The sequence below is a fragment of the Amblyomma mixtum genome, chromosome 1, assembly GCF_055824585.1.
Source record: "Amblyomma mixtum isolate Tamu chromosome 1, ASM5582458v1, whole genome shotgun sequence".
In the NCBI taxonomy this organism is placed as follows: Eukaryota; Metazoa; Arthropoda; class Arachnida; order Ixodida; family Ixodidae; genus Amblyomma; species Amblyomma mixtum.
Window position 1 is genome coordinate 150,794,213 of NC_143012.1, and position 17,595 is coordinate 150,811,807.

The 17,595-nt window shown below is 47.3% G+C and overlaps 2 pseudogenes; one reads left to right on the forward strand and one right to left on the reverse strand.

Annotated features, from left to right (window-relative positions):
• LOC149367970 (uncharacterized) overlaps positions 1-16,496 on the reverse strand; it is a 32,567-nt pseudogene extending 16,071 nt beyond the window's left edge.
• A 676-nt stretch (positions 16,497-17,172) lies between these two features.
• Positions 17,173-17,595, forward strand: part of LOC149367971 (uncharacterized) — a 38,640-nt pseudogene continuing 38,217 nt past the window's right edge.

Below are 17,595 nucleotides of genomic sequence, written 5' to 3' on the forward strand. Positions count from 1 at the left end.
GACCTCGCTGCTTGAAGTCGAGACCAAAATACTTTGAATATTTTGGAAGCTACTTTGAAAGCAAGGAGCGTTTGGTGCAATTTTTCAGTGCTGCTATCACCGTACCACGCATTTTACTTGTAGTAGAACCTGTGTAATGAACGCAAAAGCTGAAATGATTACGAACAAGTTAACCACTGTACTACAGTCGCGATCATGATTACCTGCGACGCTCTGTCGGTCACCTTCTCCGGGTGTGCGTTCGATAGAAAATACAGAACCAGGCATGCGGGCACGCTGCTCGACAGCTATATTTAGAACTTTACAGCAGCACCCGACTCGCATCTATTCGTGACGTGAGCTCGTACCACCTGAAGCGTGTTGCGAGTGATACCGAGAGCGACAGTACATCGTATTGATGCTAAATCAAAATCGTTTTGCCGCTTTCTGTAACTTGCGGATACTCCAAATGCCTTACTGCTCTGTTGTCCTGGAATGCAGGCAGCTGTTCTGGAATGTGCATCTGCATGTGCTAGATTCCTCAGCCCATTTGTAAAGTGACAGTATTCTGAAAAAGCTCATGTGTCTGAAAAGGTAGTTGTAATGTTTTTTGTGGCTTATTTACTGTCCTGATTCTTTACATTAGATCACAGCAGCAAATATTTGCTGTGCACAATGATGTGCTGTCAGTCTTTGTGCTTAAGACGCCAAGGAAGGAGGGCTACTTTCGTTCAGTGACATTTATTTGCTTGATTTGAGCGAGAACGTATTGAAATGCTTTATCACAATTTCTTGCAGAATACACACAAGACAGCCAAGCTAATGGCAGCCAAACGGTGGATGATGTGCTCCACAGCTCGCCAGCACCTGCTGTCCGCAATGCCAGGCTGGCAGCTGAAGAAGAGGAGGCAACTCCCCGGCCTACACGCAGCGACAACACAGGAACCGAGCCAGTGGTTCACCATCGGCAAAGTGGCCGTGTTGCTGCAGTGGAGGAAGCTCTGTCGACAGTACCTGAAAGCACGGCTTCAAGCTACAGAGGATGAGTGGACACAAAGGAGCATTGAACATCAGTCAAGGCTGAAAATGATTGTAGACGAGCATGTGCTAAAAGAGCAGCAAAACACTGATGAAAGGCACAAAAGAAATGCAATTCATTAGATGAACATGCGTGTCTTGCGAGAAAAAGAAAAAATGCAGAAGCTTAAGCAAGCTGCACTTGCCAAGCAACTCGAGGCTTTCTCTGCAAAGCAGCACTGAATAAAATCATTGTACCTAGTATTGTGCCACTGTCATTCAACCCTTTATCAACTCTTTAGGTCATTTTAGCATTCCTGCAGTATTGTCAGTTCATGCTGATATTCACTTGCAATTGCAAAGCATTTAACACACAACTTTACCTCTAAGCAAAATCCGTCTCACTGCCAGCTCTACTCTGGCTGTTTGTGATGCATCGCTGAATAAGTCGTGGTCACAGCTGGGTGCCCAGAAGGTTGTCAGGGGGGCATGGTCTTGCGTCAACCTCTTCGGGCTCATCGCCATTTGGAACTGGGTCCTTCAGGGAACACGCAATGTTATCAGTGCTGCGCATGCCCTGATGATGGTAGCTGACTGCTCAGTCTTCGTTTTGAGCTTCTTTCCCAGGCACAAGAACCTCCTCTTCCACACTCCAAATGCTCGCTGTACCGAGTTCCACGTCTTAATATGGCTCCTGTTGTACCAACTGGGAGCATGAAAAATAATTAACACATGCATATCACACACTGGTGTTGCAAAATTGTTTCTCTTGCCTATTTTGTGTGCAAGTTTGCGGGTTCCTGACTGGTGTCATCAGAAAGGGCAAACATGAATATCCTTGATCTCCAAGAAGGACACCACGTACTGCCTTTTGTTGGTAGCTCACCATCACTCGGCTGTTGCAGAAGATGTGGTTACCGTGAACAGAACTGGGCCAACTTGACACAACGTCGTAAAACTGAAGTTCAGGGCCTGCGACAGCCTGTAAAGGAAACAAGGAAAGGAAGTTCAGACCACTGTGGCATGTGAGAGAGAGAAACACTTTACTTAGTGACAAATTAAGCGCTCAGCAGCTCCTCGGCCAGTCGTGCCAAGGCTAAATGGGCAGCCAGCTATGCCAACCCGAGCCCCACGCACGCTAGGTTGACGGTAAAGGGCTGTGGGAAGTAGGGGCATTGCAAGGCTTGTGGCATGTGTGGATAATGCCAGGTATGCATGAAACTGTAGTGTGCCCTTTTGCCTTGTAAACTACTCTGCAAAAGTGCGCCTACACCAGGCTCACAACATTTTTGTGTATGATGTTCTGTGCGTGCACCTGTATGCTGTGTGTGATCTCTCACGTGAAAAGGAATAGGCTGTCAAAGCCAGACAGCTAAACGCCTTTCCATAGGTTCCCATATGAATACTGCTTGGCACTTCTGCCTGCTGTGGAATGGCAAGACACGCTACCGCGCATAGCATGACATGCACATCCTTGAGGGATGTGTACCGTTGACCACTGCCGCAACCCTTCACACACCAAGAGGCACTTTTCTGGAGACACATTTCTTGCCAACGACAAAAATTGTACTAGATGTGAAATATCAGTTGATATTGGTATAAATCAATATTGGCTGAGTGTTTTCTTTAAACTAGAAACCGAAAATAACGCAAGCCATATTCGACATCTGGCAAATCTGAAAGAAAAAGAAGCGATTTACCCTTTTAGAGAGCCTAAACCTAGTTGGTGCCTATACTGCGCATAAATACTGGTAAACAGCGCCTGCAATATACACTTCCTTCACTTCTAAATGCATACAAATTTGCCAATTTCATCTTGTTTACCTGCACTCACCGTGAACTGCATTGCTTATACATAGACTGTTGCAAAATGATTTTTTTCTTTAAGGTGGCGGTCCCACTCTGACGGTGAGCGGGAACCATTTTTGGTGATATTTGTACGTCGACTGTACCTCGCTCGTTCGCTTCATAAATATGGTTCAGATATCTCCGAAAAGCTACTTTTCTCTGCTTTCAAAAGATGCATTTTGTTTAACGGTAGCTGCAAATTTGTTTCAACTGTAAAAGAAAACGCAAAGATGAAAACTGGCAGTTGAGCTCAACTTGTCTCAGGAAATGCAAAATTGTGAAAAACCTCTTGCACCTAGAGAAATATCTTTCGAGATACTTTGAGATCGAATGCTAATCAACATATTTAAGCATTTAGAAGTACGTGTATAGATTAGTTTATTAGCCACACATGTTTGAAAAGCATAGAAAACAGAACAATGTAATCTGCAATAACTTTTGGGATATGCATTGCATTGCGGCGCCTTTTTGTACACTTTGAGATCGTCTAATCGCCCTTCCATTCTGAAAATTTCATCCGTCTGCCTTGTTTAGTTTAAAAGGTATTCCTGATCAAAATTAGCGTTTTTTCGAAATAGTTAAAAACGGAATGCAAAATTGTTCAGGTAACCAGCGCGTGGCAGTTTTGAGATTTTGCGTGAAGAAACTTAATACTTCGCTCTACGCGGCTAAGCATCGCCTTTACTCTACGGCTTTTAGGGAATGCGCAATGTCTAGTTGATTTTAGCTACCTTTTTTGTTCTCCTCATGAAGGACACAAGCTCTTGAAACGTTCCGCGGCTTCTTTTTTTCTGGCAAATATACTCTTAAAATGTCGGTCTCTCATTCCTTTAATCAACTTGTAACAATTGCCAAGAACAAAGTCCACAGAATACAAACAATAATAGCAATAACGCAGCGACATGCGATAAATGTAGATAAATTTAGTAAGTAGCGCCATCTACACACATGCACGTGTACTAAATAATCACAGTTCAAAAAAATAACGAGTGTGGCGCTGCTAAACATTTACAATCAGGAGGTGTTCACGAGAGGGAACGATATCTCTACGATGTTCGCACGTTTCCCTCGATTTTGCCCTATGTAGTGTGTGTCGAACTTCCAAGCAGATTTCCGCCATATTGCTTTGCTGGATTGTTTTGTAGCGTAAAGCTAGTAAAGCCACACTACGCGGGTCAGAGCCAAGTTTTGCGCGAGTGTGCGCCGCCTGTTATGCGCAGCGCGAGAACCGCGTGACGTCACGAGAGGCGCAGGTCCGCCGGTGCGAGCTCCTCGCTGCCGGCGCCGCCGGCGTGCGCTCCTCTCCGACGCGTGACCTCGTGTTTACGACAGTTGCGCCGCGCGCTACTGCGCATGCGCGAGGAGGGTGCGCGGAGAAATGACGGTCGCGCTCAACATGTAAGCTCTGGTAAGCTAAGGAGAGTCGAGCCGCTGCCAAACGGCGCAGAAGACTGGAAAATGTAAATTCTTCTGATCCCGAGGTTGTCGCCTGGCAGTTTGCCGTCGAGCAGCCAAGGCGAAACGTGCGGCCGAAACACCGGATCACTTGACGCTACGTATATCCAGGCATAGCAGAGCTAAGCCACTGCCAATTTTTTCCACCTGACGCTACGAAACGCATTCTGGGCGTCGTATTATTTTTCGAGGACAGGCATTGCTAAAGCGACAGGAAAGGGAAGAGACAGGCTTTCGCTTCGTGCTGCCGGTTGTTCGTTGTTCCGGCTAGCGCTGTGGAGGGGAAGTTGGAGAGCGCTCGATTCGCCTGCACTCAATGCACCAGTTCGGCAAAGTTCTGCGGCAGCGGCGGTGCGGCGGGTGTGTACCGCTAGTTCCGGCACTTTGAGCGCAGTTTGGCACTGTCTGCTTCCAAAACGGATGGTCGAGTGCAGGCCTGGTCGTCGCTAGCCTTTGCGATGCCAATGAATTGGAGCCAGCTGTTTACAGCCTACATCAGCGGCAGCCAACCTCTCGTATCTCATGAAGAAATGTGCAAACCGCACATCACAATAACATGTTGCCATGAACCAGCCTCGATCCGTTTCTTTGGAGAACTCGAGCAGCGTTCTAGCTTGTCGACGAGTGAAAGTTACTTGAGTCTCCGCCGTTTATCACAACCCGCAAACCATCATCTGCTTCCATGGCGGCTGCAGCTGCACTATTTCAGCACTAACCATGGAGCAGGTGCAGTTTTCCTGAACTAGACTCGCACTTCTTTCAAACGAATGCCGTGGTTCAGAGGGCGCCATGTTCCACCGCTGAAATGAATCCATGTGGTATATAAGTCGGGTACAACTCAAGAACGAAGCAGCACATGCCCATCAAAGGAGACCACCCAGCCAAGCGCGTCGACCGAACAGTTTTCTGTTCGGTCTCCACAGGTGCGCCGCGACAGCAGTGGAGACTGAAGCTGCCACGACCGTCTGTTGCCGAATATGACCCCACCTGTAGCATTCAGCGCTTTTGCGAAAAAGACGCTCTCGCGCGGATCTATGCGAAAGGTGAGCAGCCCAGCCCTCTCCCCCCCTTCCCCCTTTAGTGGCCAGTGCAGCTGAGACAATTAACGGGGGCACCACACCTACTAGTACCTTCGCCTTTCTCCCTGTCTTTTCCCCTGCTCCTGCTCAGGTGCTCCTAGAGACGATGGCGGATGCCGGGGCAGCAAAATCTCTTCCTTTCTTTTTGCGTTATTATTCTTTTAGCCTTATCCCGAACAAAGGACATCCACCGTCGGCGACACGGGGACAAAGCGCCGACTCCTTCGTTCTCTTTCGCAGACTTGGCTGCATGCACAGCCACACAAATCGACGTGATTGGCTGGAGAGCTCTGTCTGAGTTGCGTGTGCCGCTTCGTTCTTTTGTTGTAACCGACTATAGTGCTGAGAAGTCCCCTTTTCGGGAACTGGCACAAAGGACCGCCCCCTCCCCTTGCTGCGCGCCCCTCCTGCAGGCGGGGTAGACTAGCGCCGCAGGAAAAGGAATTCTCGGAAAATGATCACAAGCACGTTATAAGCGGTGTTTACATGACGGGTTGAGTGGAGGATTTGAGCTGAAAACCGGTTACTGGGTTCATGTAAACGAGTCGAGGGAGCGAGTCCAGTCAACTCCGCTGCAGGGGGTGGGTTGACTCACTCGACCCCAACAGCAGACAGCACGTAAACCGGTCTGAGTAGGGTTAGTGGAAGGAGGGGTGATAAATGCGAACCTGTTATTCGCTTGCGCCGTAGCGCCTGCGAGGCAGCCGTGCATGCCGCAATCTTCCCGGCTGCCACTGCCCTTTCCCGCTGCGCCGTTCGACGCTTGGTGCCGCTGCTGTTGAACCGGTCGCGACTCGCTAAAATCGAGTTCATGTAAACATGCAGTCAAGTTGGGCTGACCTTGCTCAACTCGATCTCCTGGCTCGACCCGCCGAAGTCGGGTTCATGTAAACGAGGCTATAGTTTCCTGACAATAGACGGTGTGAAAATAGCAGCTGTTCCTACAGTTTCCAGGTACGCGCGCGTGGACACGCACGCATACACACACATACGCGGGCGCACTTTTTCAATCTTTGACCCAACCAAATCGAGGCAAATCGACGCAAGGTTAGAAGATATACATTTCAACACGCGATGGAAAATTCTGGAGGGAATAAACAACCCAATGATGCAAACTGGATACAAGGAAGACGTACATCTAAAATGAATAAGAGCACGCAGTTGAGGGTCCAAACGAGAGAGGGGAGGGGGTCGCCCTAAGTGCCTACAGAACTATCGCTTTGTAGCCGACCCCTTTTTTTGGCAGCATTCCTGCACACCTCGCCCCCCCCCCCCCCCCCGTTCTTCTTCGTACAATGTCTATAAAAAAGTCTCGAGTCCGCCTCGTGAATGGTATGCATCTGTATACTGCATTTTTGTGAGCCTTGGCAAAATTCCGTCGAAGTTGATCGGAATTGGTTGCAAGGTGCCGCCGCATGTACGACGAATATTTGCTTCTGAGGTAAACACATTCCGACACCCTGCGGTGCTAACCCTCTCAATAGCAATTTCACGTCTCTTGCGCAATGTCGATTCATCTCAAGGGTAAACAGAAATTGACAATTGCCGACTTCTCTCTGCCTTTTTCTTTACCAACCATAGTTTATAAGGTTGGACAGGCATACGCTGAGCGTTGACTAAATTGTATAGCTGTCTTTGTTATAGTTTTCTTATCATAGATGCAATATCATTTGATAAAAAAATATATTTTTTTTCAGCGCTATAGTTAGCAGGTTACACTCTAGACCAGGAGTGTTCCGACTACTACTAATATTACTATGCATCAACAGTGACGAAGTGATTGAACGCGCAAAAGACGAGGGCAGAAGGAAGGACACAAGAAAGGCACCGATTTCAACTATAAGGTTCATTGAAAAAAAAAACGCTAGAAATATATACATGGGACATAAACATAATTAATTTTCTTTATTTCACACCTTCCTTATTTTTGGCGTCCGCTTCCTCTTTTCGCTTACTGACTAATTTGCTCTGTGCAATTATGTCGACAGTTATCACTAACTCTCCCAAGTTTCCACTGTGTCGACGTTGTGCCTTTTGCGATGCGGGCTGGGCAGCATTATTTTTTTCTTTTTCTTTGCTCCCACTAATATATGTCACGACATTGAAAACAGGAAAGTCTGTAGTCGCGTAAAACTCAAGAACGAAACGGCACATTCCCTCAAAGGAGGCCCTCCAGATAGTAACATCGACGGTACAGCTTTCTGCGGCTATTTAGCCAAGGCTAAACAAGAGAGAGAAGGAAACGGTCCTCTGTTCCCGTGCTGGCATCCTTATCCCGAACAAGGATCACCTCACCTCTGACGCCGCCGTTTGGACAAAGACGGTACCGTCTTTGCCCCGGCTCGCCCCACTCTCTTTGGCTTTGGCAAGGGACAGGCAGAGAAAGAAGCATGCGGAACCACCCCAGCCAACACCTCCCCCCACGCACGACGAGGACTAGCAGCCGGGCTTGCCATGGTTCGTTTGTAATCCTCTGAAGGCAGGCGCAGCAACAAAAGAACCCTCACGCAGCACAGGTGCACGGGTCAAGAAAGGACCGGACACGTATCTCAACATCTCAACCAAAACCAGTCTCGGGTCGCTGGGGGCAAGACGGGTAGACACTTTCTCAGTGATGGATCAGTGTCGTAGCCTGGTGGCAGAATATGAACTACTCGCAAGATGGCGGCAGTGGAACCGCCACCTTAAACTGCACTAAGTGGTGTTTTTGCTTTCTCTAATTTGTACTGTTTTTTCATTGTGCTTGTTGTTGTACTGCTAAAAGGTACCAAACTTATGTAATGATGTTTGGATGACCACGTAAATTGCACATATGTACAAACGACAGGTAAGATTGTTCTGGGTGTTAATAATGTGTTTTACTGTGACTTGTTTTCTTTTTCGTCGTCTCTCACAGCTGCCCGGCATAAGGGGGCTGCGGCTCAGTCAAGCTGTCTATGACAGCTTTATCTGAAACTCCTCTGTCACTTTTTAGAGTCAGAAATACAAATGATTGATTGATTGATTGATTGATTGATTGATTGATTGATTGATTGATTGATTGATTGATTGAAATGTTACTTACCTGCACATTTGTCGAGAAGAAATCTTTCCTGCTCCTGTACACTTTAGCGTTGTCTCTATCGGGGCTTTTTGTGGGCATATGCGTACAGCCAATGCACACACTAACGCCGGGGAAACCTCCGATGCCGTAAAATCTTGTCATCGTCGGCTTTGCATCAGAAACACTCGGAAGGCGGACGTACTTCGGAAAGAGACGCACACAGATCATTTACGTCACTACCCAAATGCTACTGCTGACAGCAGCTGGCTGAGAAATATGCACCAAATCTCCCACCAGAGTCTGCATCGCGCCACTTCCGTAAAACCGGTGCGTGATGAGGAGCTTCAAGTGCGGTCGGTAGCGGAGATCCTCTGTTGTCTGCACTCGCATGTATCTGTAGCTCTTGAAGAATAGCCAGCACACAGCTTGTTTGGAAAAGCGATATCGGGCCAAGAATTCCTGGTCGTTGTAGAGCTCGAGAGGGTACAGCCCATCGGCCAGACGCCGTTGTCGCGAAACCGCGGCAGCTCGTACACACGGCAGCGCAAAAGTTAACGCGCGCGGCGCAATTCAAAGCTGCCGTTCTGGGTGACGAACAGAATTGCCTGAATTACACCCTGTTTCCAGCGGCACAGGGATGTAGCACCTGGACGAACTCGGGAACACCGTGTTCGGGAAAGCCGAAGAGCAACGGCCCGACGCGCACACATACGCAGCAATCAGAAAAAAAAAAAAAACACGGCGCTCATACGGCGCTCGCCCGTGCGCGGGCGAGCAGCACGGGCGAACGCCGCAAAAGAGCGTGCGCAAACGGCCGTCCCGCGTGCAGAGTTTTGCAGAGAAGCTTGCCTTCAGTTAGAGGAGCGGGGTTAGGAAGCATGAAGGTAGCATGCCGGCTACCTTAGCGTAGGGAAGCACCAAGGAGCCCTTAACTTAGGGCCCCTTAGTAAGGGACGTTTTAGAATTGACATAAGGTCGCCTTACGGTGTTTGAGGCGCCCTTAGTAAGGTAAGGAGCGTTTTAGAATTCGGGCCTAAGACTTCACTTCACTTTACAGACCCCCTTCAGGGAGTATTACATAAGGGGTGGCTTAATATATTCAACAATCATAAACAATCATATTCAGCAATCTTTGAAGTATGATACAAATGATTACAGCGGATAAGAATGAAGGTGGGCACATGATGGCAGCAACATCGGCGGGGAGGGCATTCTAGTCAACAATGGTGCGGGGAAAAAAGAACTGAAAAAGTAGCAGTACGCGATAGAGGCCGGGCGATCTGAAATGGGTGTGCGGTGCGGTGAGATATGCGGGTCGGATGAGAAATGTAAGGTGTTTGATTCTGAGTGCTATGGAAAAACTTGTGGAGCAAACACATGCAGGCGACGGACGGCGAGCTTCAAGGCTTTCGAGACCGGAAGTATTCTTTAGAGATGAAACGCTGATCGCATATGAATATGCAGAATAAACGTAGCGAATGGCGCGGTTTTGAACTGATTCCAGTGCATTTGTTAGGTATATTTGGTGTGGATTCCAGATGGGACTGGCGTACTCGAGTTCAGGTCTAATAAGGGTTTTGTAAGCTAGAAGTTTCACTTGCTGCGGTGCATGACGAAGATAATGGTTTAGGAATCCTAGAGATCTATTGGCAGATGATATGATTGTGGTATGTGTATTCGCCAAGAAAAATCGGTACAGAGTGTTACACCGAGGTACTTCAATGATTGGACGCTTTCTATAGATGAGTTGGCAACTGTATAGGAAAAAACAAGGGGGTTGCGTTGACGCTGAAATGAGACGAGTTTGCATTTTTTAGCGTTTAGTGTCATTAGCCAGAGGTCACACCATTCATGGATGCGGTTGAGCTCATTTTGAAGAGCCACTTGTTCAGAAATGTTAGTAACGGTACAATAAAGTACATAGTCATCGGCGAATATGCAAATTTTACACGATGCTTGTGGCACCAGATCGTTAATATATATTAATCACACGAATCCCACCTTCATCGCGGTACACTTTAGATTTGTTGTTCGTTAGTCCTGCTATTTCCTGTACTCATGTTGATGTTATGAGTGGTGTGTCTGACCATGAACTAGTATCGGCAACTTTTCATCTCCAAAGTAGGTCTGAAAGCAATAATTCACCTGTTATTTTTAAAGACTTTAATAGAGCAGATGATGTGAGTATTCTTGACTACTTAGAGACACATTACCAGGGCTTTGAGACCCACGAGGACGTGAATATGTTATGGTCCAGGTTTAAAACAATATGCTTCGAATGTCTGGAACGGTTTGTTCCGAACAAGCTCAAAAAGAAAAGGCACAATCCATGGATTACAAGAGATATTATACATATGAAGCGGAAGCTAAAACGACTCAGGCGAATGCCTTCTCGGCCCCTAGCTGTCATTAGAAGCTTACGAAATGAGCTCAGGAATAGGATAAAGCAAGCTAAAGACAACTTCTTTTCCGTTACCCTCGGAAACTTTCTCCAACAGGCACCGGCAAAATTTTGGAGATTTATAAATGACAACAGGTCAAATGAAATTTCTTTATGTGTTAATGGCATACACGTTACAGATTCTACATATGTAGCCAATAAATTTAACAAGTATTTCCACTCAGTGTTCGCGCCTAAAGACCAGAGCATTGGTTTTGCGCCCGAGGAGTTCCACTCGACAATGCGCGACGTAGTTGTGACTCGAGAAGGTATTTTTAATTTACTCCTAAATTTGGACGTGAAAAAAGCAGTGGGGCCAGATAATATTCTTACAGCATTTCTGCACCGTTACGCAGAGTGGATATCGCACTACTTGCACGCAATCTTTACTGCTTCGTTGTCAAGCTCAGCACTGCCTGCCGACTGGAAAAACGCGCGTGTTGTCCCTAATTTCAAATCCAGTGATCGTACAACGGTATCCAATTACCGCCCCATTTCCTCAACCTCAGTTAGTTCGAAGCTATTGGAACACATAATTTGCAGAGAACTAGTTCAATATTTAGAAGAAAACCGCTTATTGTCAGATGCCCAGCATGGGTTTCGCCGCGGGCTCTCCACCATCACACAGTTAATTACTACCTGCCATGACTTTTTTCTTGCAATTAATGACAGAGGCCAAATCGATGCAGTGTTCCTGGACTTTGCCAAGGCGTTTGATAAGGTGCCACACAATAAACTGATACAAAAGCTTTATAACATTGGAATAAACAGAATACTTATTGGCTTTATAAAAGCCTATCTTGACAACCGTGCACATTATGTTAACGTAAATAATAGTTCTTCAGATAGCCTTCCAGTGACATCAGGTGTACCCCAGGGGTCTGTCCTGGGCCCGGTTTTGTTCCTTATTTATATCAATGATATTGTTACCGAGATAGACCCTGGAATAGTAGTTAAACTTTTTGCGGACGATTGTGTTGTGTACACAACGGTCAGGTCACCACACGATCAAGAACTCCTGAACGCGAATCTTGGCAATATTTACACCTGGCGCGAAAAGTGGGAAATGGCTCTGAACATAAAAAAATGCTCTGTTCTTCATGTCTCAAACAAGAAGCAAACATTAGCTCACACATACAATATTGGCGGGGATGTAATTAACGAAGTATCAGCTGTAAAATATCTAGGAGTCACAATAACATCAACTTTAACCTAGAACAAACATATTCACAACATATGTTGTAGCGCACGTAAGGCCTTATGGGGGATTCGAAGAAAATTGGCGACAGCCCCAACACAGGTGAAGCTCACTGCATACAAATCCCTGGTTAGACCGATTTTGGAGTATGCGTCATGCATATGCATGAGACCCCTACACCAAAACAAATATAGACAAGTTGGAAAAGGTACAGAGAATGGCCGTCCGTTTTATTTGCAACCGCTACAGACAAACAGATAGCGTAAAACAGATGATTAATCTCTTGGATCTTCAGACCCTCAAATCCAGACGCACAGAATACAGGCTTAAGTTCTTGTACCTCGTGTACAATAATAAGACAAAAATAAACAAGACTCTCTACCTTACCCCTGCACCTCGAGCTAACACACGGTTTAACCACGGGAAAATCTTAAAAGAATACCAGGCTTGCATCAATTCATTTAAATATTCCTATTTTCCTACGACTGTGTCCGACTGGAATAAGCTGCCGCAGAATGTTGTCGATTCTCCTGACGAAGTGGAATTCATTGCTGCTTTGAAAAGTTTGAATGTATGACTTTTTTCTTTGACTTCATTTTGTATTTTTGGTATTATTCATGTGTTTTTCTGGTATTATTCATGTATTTTTGGTATTATTCATGTGTTTCCCACTCCTGCTTGGACTCCAGAAGGAGTCTGCAGTATTCGTAAATAAAAATAAAAAAAGCGGGCCGAGCATAGATCATTTCGGAACACCGGATGTTATGGGGAAAGTGCCTGAGTTGTGATTGTTAATAGAAACAAACTGAGAACGGTTATCTAGGAATTCTTTAATTCAGTCTAGAATATTAGGGTGCAAATTTAAAAAGGCTAGTTTCAGTAATAGGCATTGGTGTGGTACCTTGTCAAAAGCCTTCGCGAAATCTAAAAATAATGCATCGGTCTGTATGTTACGCGGTCGAGGTTTACAAGCAGGTCGAAAGTGAAGATTGCCAACTGGGTATCGCAGGAAACTCCCCTACGAAACCCGTGCTGAGCCGGATGAAGAAAGTTGTTAGAATCTAGGAGGTTTACGACATGGGAAGGGATGTATGACATGCTCCATGATTTTGCAAGGCACACTGGTTAAGGAGATGGGGCGATAATTCAATGGAGTGTCCTTTACACCTTATTTGTGGACCGGAATGACCCTCCCCACCTTCCAGTCATCCGGTAGCATTCCTGTTGAAAGTGATTGTGAATAGAATATTAATAAAAGATATATGGCTGAAATGTGTTTGGTGTTTTTCAGTATTTTGTAAGATTGCACAGTACGCGTGCGTTTACAGCAAGTGGAACTGCTTGTATACTGATGTCTGCATAAAGGAACCCATTAATATGTGCTGCAAGTTCGTCTTCATTGTTTGTGTCTCCTCAAGATGCCTGTGCATACAGGTCGGCATCCTCATGACCAAAATTTACTTTTCAAACGTCATATATAGGTAAGGTAACCACGATTTGTCATTGATTCACAATCTAGCAGGGCGCTGGCTGGTGACGGCAAGGTCGGCATACGGCCTCTGCCCTATGTTGGCAGCCAAAGGTCGGCCGGTGTGAGGCTAATCACCAATCCTGACCTCGGCCCAACCTAGTTTGCCAAGCTAGGGCCAAGGTCGGCCAGGCCGGCTACGACTTTGGCCCAACATAGGGCTGAGGTCGTTTTTTCAGTTGGGGAGTCAGGGCACGTGATGCGAAGGCCACCGTGCGTGCGCTGTCACCATCGCGTTGCTGAAGAACGGCTCCCAGACCCTTATCAGAAGCATCTGTCGTAACAATTACATCAAGGTCTGGGTTAAACATTTGTATGACTGGGCTTGAAGACAAAGCTGTCTTAACAAGCTGGAAGCTACGCTCAGCCTCATCATCCCACGTGAACTGTTGACCAGACGGCAGGAGCCTTCTAAGCGGCTCGACAAGATCAGCAAATCGCGGCACAAACCGAGCATAGTAACCAGCGAGACCCAAAAATGACCTCAAAGTGCCAAAATCGTGAGGAGCAGGCACTTTGACAATAGCGTAAACCTTAGACTGCAATGGTGTGAGCCCTTTTGAGCTCACCGTATGCCCTAAAAATGATAGTTCTGAAACAGCAAATGTGCATTTCTGGTTGAGCTCCAAACCTGAATCACCAATGCGTTTAGCACCTGGTGTAGATTCTTGTGGTGCACCTCACGTGTCTTGCCCCACACAATCACATCATCAATGTAACAAAGTACGCCTTTACAATCTTTCAAAATATGCTGCATCATTCTCTGAAAGGCTGAAGGGGCAGATGCAAGGCCAAAACACTCTCTTAAAACGAAACAATCCTTCGTGTGTGATAAAGGTGGTTAGTCCCCGACTTTCCGGAGTCAGTTCTAGCTGGCGGTATGCCGACGCTAAGTCGAGCTTTGAGAAGCACGTTCCTCCAGCTAGCTCATGAAGTAATTCCTCAGTATGCGGAAGAGGAAAAGCATCGGCAATTACTGCCTTGTTCACTTCACGTAGGTCCACACACAACCTAATTGAACCGTCCTTCTTCCTCACGACGACGATCGGTGAAATCCACTCCGATGCGTCGACAGGTTCAATTATATCTTCGGCCAGCAGGCGTTGTATCTCTACCGATACCTGTTGCCGTAGCGTGAGCGGCAGGCATCGGAGTTTCGCAACGACTGGTTTCACAGATGAACGGCAGTTAACATGCTGAACAAAGCCTTTCACATGCCCTAACTGTTCCGTGAACAAGTGCGCAAACTGGTGCGTAAATTTTGAAGGCAGTGAATGTCACCTGGCAGCAATTCAAGGTTGAGCCGTTGATAGTGATTCCCAGGCTCCGAACGGCATCAAGACCCAGCAGCGAAGTGCCCTTGGTTGTGACATGAAAAAGCACACTGGCTCTGTTTCCCTTGTAAGATACGTCAGCAAGAAAGCAACCGCTTAACTTGATTTGTTCTCCGGAAGAGTTACACAAATTGGCAGTCGGCGGTCGTAATGAGTACGTGTCGGCTAGATATTTGTGGTAGTGCTCTTCACTGAGCAAAGAAACCGTAGCGCCTGTGTCGACAATCAACGACAATCTTATCTTCCCGATAGAAATGTTGGCTCGAATATCTTTCGCCGACGCATTACGGTCACCGATTTGAAGTACCGTGACGGCGTTGGCCTTCTCAGGCTTTCGAACGGCATATTTCTTTTTCTTCGATTTGCACATGCTTGAAAAGTGACCAATTTTTCCACAAGAGTGGCAACGGTTGTTCCTCGCCGGACATGCAGTCGAGTTAGCCATATGCGATGACGAGCCGCACCTGTAGCAACTTCCTTGCTCACAGTCTGACATTTTCGCACATCTTGAATCTTGTTCACAGTGCTATGCGCGAATTCCCCGAGCTCTTGTTGTATTTGCTCAATTTGCTTCCCGATGTCAACAGCACGCTGCAATGTAAGCGAAGACCCTTCATAAAGCATGCGTTCACGTGTTGTTCGTGACGAAGTGCCTTCCAGTAATTGGTCTCGAATCATGCTATCGGTAGCACTGCCAAAATTGCAAGTAGACGCAAGATCCCGAAGACTGTTTGTAAATGCTTGAAATGTCTCACCAGGCAGTTGTCGTCTTCATTTCATTTCATTTCATTTATTTTACCCTCAGGTCTTTCGCATTACAGAGGGGGTCTTTGGCGAAACCGGCGCCGCTCCACCAAATCATTCGTAGCGCTCGCGAAATGCGTATCCAGTGCAGCAAGCGCGCCCTTGCACTGGTCCACCTCTTCCTCCTTGTCCACCTTGTCCTCGGCCTTGGCGTCCGCAGTCACGTCTGTTCCTTGTGCAAGGATGCTGTAGAATATTCGCTGGCCTTCAACCCCGAGCGAGTTTAGCAGAATTGCCTTGCAACGCTTCGGCTTCAGTTCATCGCCGCCAATGGCCTCCAGGAAATTCAGGAATACGCGTTTCCACTGCTGCCAAGGCACAGCCGGGTCACCGGGTGCAGGCAAGAAAGGGGGCGGTGCTGGGAAATACCCGAGTGACATGGCTCCGATACTGATCCTCGTCGCCAATATGTGGTGTCTGGTTCAGACCAGACGCATGACACGGGACCACGCAAGCGCAGTATGCAAAAACACTCCCTTATTCGTCACAGTGAAGCCACTTATATAGGAAATCATATTGAATGACGATGACGATATGTACACTGAAAGAAACGAAACTGAAACAAGAAAGAAGGATACAACAGTTATGTCCACAGTTTGTCTGGGAGAGTTGTTGCAGGATAATTTTGTGTGTGACGTTGTCGAAAGGCCCCTTCAAGTCTAGGGCGAGTACTGCCTTATCGTTGAAGGGGTATTCGACAGGGTTCAGTATTTCTTGATCGAGTTGAAGCAGAACATCCTGCGCAGACCGGCGCGGGCGGAAACCGAGCATGGTGTCTGCGAATGCACAGTGGTTTTCCAGAAACCCAGACAACCTGTCCCGCCCCATGGTCTCCATCAGCTTTCCAGCACAAGACGTGAGGGAGATGGGGCGGATGCTGTCTGTGTTTATGGCTTTACCTGCTTTAGAAATGAAAGTTAGCAGGACGGCCTTCCATTCTATTATGAGGGGTGCCTCACGAAGACAGATTGAGTTGATGAAAGCGAGGATGGTTTCGTAGACGGGGTCGGGAAGATTGGCAAGCTGTTTCACAGATATATTGTCCCGCCCCGGTGCCGTTCCTCGCTTCATTTTAGCCACGGCTGACTTCAGGTCGTGCAGCTGGAACGGCTGGTCCAGCTCCGCGTTCTCTGGACCTGCATACGAGTACGCGTTCGCTCGGGGGTCCTGTCGAGTGCAGATACTGGTCGCGAAGTTTGCATGCTTTTGCTAATTTTGAGGTATTTCCATCGAAGCTACGCGACGTGTCTCGGCGCGAGTTTGAGTCGGGTCAATAGTCCGTATTCAAAACTGCTTGGTCATCTGCCAACATTGGGCACCGGAAGTCCGGTCTCCATCTTGGTTGCGGCGAGTGTTGAGCTGCCAGCCTGTACGCCGTATTGAGAGTTGTTTGCATTTGAGCGAAAGTTTTTACGATGGCAAGTCCTCTCGTCACATACCAGCCGCTATGCATTCCGAGTCGGAGCAGCTCAGGTTGGACGACGGATTTGACCGTCGTTCCGCATATTTCGGAGCGCACATTAGGATGGCTGTGCGACCAGAAAAGCCCCTCTGCTCGACAACGCAAGAAAGCGTACAGCTTTGCCATCGAGGCCTACTGTTCGCCGTCATTGCTTCGCACGAACGCGTGACATGGGGTAAGCAACTTTTTGCTGTACTGTTGCTGTAGCGCTCTAGGCTTACTCTGCGAACGGCGTCTGACGGCAGCCTTGCCCCGGCGCTCTGTACTCTTCCAATACACGCACACCCACATTCGTACCTCGCCCAGTCAAAACGCACTACAGGAATTTACGACAGAAAACTTCTGTAGTCTGTCGTATTTTGGGCATGTAGTATTTATGTAGTCTGTCTTCTGTAGTGTCGTATTTCT